The sequence below is a fragment of the Zalophus californianus genome, chromosome 3, assembly GCF_009762305.2.
Source record: "Zalophus californianus isolate mZalCal1 chromosome 3, mZalCal1.pri.v2, whole genome shotgun sequence".
NCBI lineage: Eukaryota > Metazoa > Chordata > Mammalia > Carnivora > Otariidae > Zalophus > Zalophus californianus.
In genome coordinates, this window is record NC_045597.1 from 122,854,156 (window position 1) to 122,858,357 (window position 4,202).

At 37.7% G+C, this 4,202-nt stretch overlaps 1 non-coding gene across 1 annotated transcript; it reads right to left on the reverse strand.

Moving 5' to 3' along the window:
• Positions 1-1,374: 1,374 nt before the first annotated feature.
• On the reverse strand, positions 1,375-1,478 carry LOC113921148. Its single transcript, XR_003519549.1, has one exon. It is a non-coding gene; the product is annotated as a U6 spliceosomal RNA (small nuclear RNA).
• Positions 1,479-4,202: the final 2,724 nt, after the last annotated feature.

Consider the following 4,202-nt stretch of genomic DNA (forward strand, 5'->3'; position numbering starts at 1 on the left):
GGAGAGCATACTGCACATGATTTCAGTCTTTTGAAATTTATTGACACTTGTTTTATGACCTAACGTATGTTCTATCCTGGTAAATGTTTCACACGTACTTGAGAAGAATTGTACTCTGTAGTTGTTGAATGGAGGGTTCTATAGGTCCTTCTTAGTTGAATTATAGTGTTGTTCAAGTTTTCTATCTGCTTGATGACTTTTTGTCTAGTTCTATCATTATGGAAAGTGAGATATTGAAATCTCCAACTATTATCATTGAATTTACCATTTTCCCTTCAATTTTGACACTTTTTGCTTGATGAATTTGGTATATATATATGTTTATAGTTATATCTTCTTGATGAATTAACTCTATTATTATCAAATGTCTTTCTTCGTCTCTAGTAATAAATTCTGTCCTAAGATCTACTTTGTCTGATATTAGAGGAGTCATTCTATGTCTCTTCTGGTTATTGTTTACCTATTATATCTTTTTCCATACTTTTACTCTCAACTTCTTTGTACCTTTGACTATAAAGTGTGTCTCTTATAGACAGCATATAGTTAGGTTTGGAGTTTTTTGTTTTACTTTGTTTTGTTTTAATCTATCCTGCAGATTTCTGCCCTTCAATTCAATCCCTTTCCATATAATGAAATTACTGATAAGGTCATGTTTACATTTGCCATTTTTCTATTTGTTTTCTACATGTCTTTTTTTTTTTTTTGATACTTTTTCCATTACTACTTTTGTTTTAAAAGGATATTTTCTAGTGAACCATTTTAATATCCTTATTATTTCTCTCAGTATATATTTTTAAAGATTTATTTATGTTTTTAGAGGGGGAGGGACAGAGGGAGAGAATCTTCAAGCAGACCCCCCACTGAGCATGGAGCCCAACTCAGGGCTCGAACTCACCACCCATGGGATCATGACCTGACCCAAAACCAAGAGTCAGCTCTTTAACTGACTGAGCTACCCAGGCGCCCCTCTTATAAATTTTTTGAGTCGTTTTCTTAGTGGTTGCTATGAGGGTTCAATTAACACCTTTGTTCCCATAACAATCTAGTTCAGATTAATATCAATTTAATTGTAATAATATGCAAAAAAGGGCGCCTGGGTGGCTCAGTTGATTAAGTGACTGCCTTTGGCTCAAGTCATGCTCCTGGAGTCCCGGGATCGAGTCCCGCGTCGGGCTTCCTGCTCGGCGGGGAGTCTGCTTCTCCCTCTGACCCTCTTCCCTCTCGTGCTTTCTATCTCTCATTCTCTCTCTCTCTCAAATTAAAAAAAAAAAAATGCAAAAAAACCTTTGTTCCTCTATGACTCCTCTCCCCTGATTTGTGCTGTTATTATCATGTAAATTACATCTTTATAGATTGCATGCCTATCAACACAGAAAATATAAAGAATGCTTTACGTTTATAAGTTATTCTTCCACAGGGGGCGTGCTAATCTTTTTTGTATTGTTCCAGTTTTAGTATATATGCTGCAAAATTAGCACAACATGACCTAATATTGGCATTAAAAACTACTCTAGCTTCAGTGAAAAAGGAATTAAAGAGGAGGCCAGTCTGGGGGTGAGAAGACTAGATAGAAATGCTGAAATATATCAGGTAAAAGAGGATAGTGGTCAGACTTAGAATTCAGTATTAGACTACGGGAGAAGAGATGTAGACAACACACTTGAAAGATATTAAGAAGATAATATTAACTAGCCTTGGCAGCTGGATGTGTAGTTGAGCAAAAGGAAAGAGTCAAAATAACTAATTCTCTGTATCATGCAACTGAGAGAATTACGGTACTATTCACAGAGAAAGATAACATTGAAATAGAAGCTTTGGGAAAAAATACAATGAGATCAATTTTACACTTTTTAAATTTATGATGCTTGTAGGATATTTAAATGAAAATAGGAGATGTTCAGTAAAGATGGGATATTTGGGTTTGAAACTTAAGTGAGCAATATGAGCTGTGAATAAAGATTTGAGAGTGATTAATATGTAGATAGTAATGAAAGTCTTGAGAGTTTATTAGAATATCTGCTAAGAATGTATGAAGTCATAATAGAAGAGGACCAAGGATGGAATCTTAAGGAAGAGTAATATTTTGAGTTTGAGGAAATGAGGATGATTCATCACAAGAAAGTGAGAATAACTCTAGAAGTATCAAGAAAACCAGAAGAGTGTGTTGTCATGGAAGTTGAAAGAATAGAATATTTTAAGAATTGAGACGTCACATAAAATAAGGAATGTATTGTTTTCATTGGATTTAGCAATAAGGAAAACCATTAAATACAGCAGTATATTAAAGATAGCTGCAGATTCTTTGCTATTCCTCTCATCAAGAAATAAAATTGATTTCCCTCCTCTTGGATCCCTCCTCTTGAAGCCCTATTGGGCTTGTACTGACCAATAAAATGTGGCAGAAGTTGGATTGTTTAATTTCTGAGACTGGACAGCTTCTACTTTCACAAACTTAGAACATTTCCTCTTAAAACTCAGCTTTCATGCTGTGGGAAGCCCACATATGGAGGAGCCATGAGAAGAAGGACTCACTTCCAGCTGAGCTCCCAACCAAGAGTCAACCCCACATGCGAGCAATGTGAATGAGCCTTCGTGGAGGTTCTAGTCCAGTCAAGCCTCCAGATGACCACAGCTCCAGCCAATGCCATGCAGAAAAAAAGTATCCATTCAAGCCTAGTGAACCCACAGCATCATGAAAGTTACTGAATGGTGGCTGCTGTTTTAAATGACCATGTCTGGGGGGGGGGGCAGCTTGTTACTTAGCAATCGATAACCTATTTTATTACTATTTTGTAACATTTATAAGAGACAATGTCCTGTTGAGGTATTGCAGGTGTAAATTGCCATGGGTTGAAGAGTGACTTGAAGGATAGGAACTGAAGACAGCTATTTTAGTAGAAGATTATGAAAGAGAAAAGCTATTTAGAGTGGTATATATAAGAAAGTCTGAATTTGATAAAGGTATTGTTAGCTTTTAATATAAGAAATTTATTTATTTTTTATTTTTTATTTTTTTTTAAAGATTTTATTTATCCATTCATGGAAGAGAGAGAGAGAGGCAGAGGGAGAAGCAGGCTCCCAAGGAGCAGGGAGCCCGACGCGGGACTCGATCCCAGGACCCCGGGATCATGACCTGAGCCGAAGGCAGACGCTTAACGACTGAGCCACCCAGGCGCCCAAGAAATTTATTTTTTATTTTTTGTTTTATTTTTGTGAGAGAGAGAGAGAGTGCATGTGCATGCACGCACACAGGTGAGTCGGGTGGGGAGGGGAGAGGGAGAGAGAGAGGATCTCCAGGAGACTCCCTGCTGAGTGCAGAGCCTGATGCAGGGCTTGATCTCACTGCCCTGAGATCATGGCCTGAGCCAAAATCAAGAGCCTGACACTTAACCCTACTGAGCCACCCAGGTGCCCCTTTAATGTGAAAAACTTAAATGGTATTTAAGAAGGTGCATCCCTGTGCCACAGCAGCAATATTAATATACATATAAGACAAAAGAAAATACTTATAACCATGGTTCCCGAGTGACACCGTAAGAAAACATTGAAGATCCAGAAGAGAGATGGGTTAACACTGAAGATCCAAAAGAGAGATGGGTTAACTGATGGAGAAAGGTTCTTGAGGAGATGAGAGAAAATGTTATCTTTTTCAGACTCCCCCAGAAAGGATCTTATTAGTCTCCTTAGACATGATCCATTATAGAGTCCCTAATATGTGGACTCTCCTATCCTGACTCCTTGGCATTCACTGTTTGCATTGCTGCTTTTAGCTCAAGCACTAATTGTTTTCTAATCATCCATTGTTAGTGTCTTAGGTTGTATTAGGATATTATGTTTTGGGCCACAAGTAACAGAACATATATTTCAAAGTGGCTGAAATATAAATCTGAAGTTTGAGGGTTGGTTAATTCAGCAGCTCAACAGCATCATCAAGGTCTCAGGTTCTTTCCAACATTTTGCTCTGTCATCCTCACACTTTTGTCTCATTCTCTTAGGTTGGCTCCTGTAATTGTCTCAAGATGACTGCTGCAGTTTCAGGGGTTATATTCAGAAAGTAATGTCATGGGACAGAAATAGGAGGTTTCTCCTTGCATGTTCCTTTCCCGTAAGTCACATAGCAGATTTCTCTTCTAATGGTTAGAATCTCATAATATGCCCAATCAATGGCAAGAGTGATTTTAGGTAGGCTATTTATACTTTCT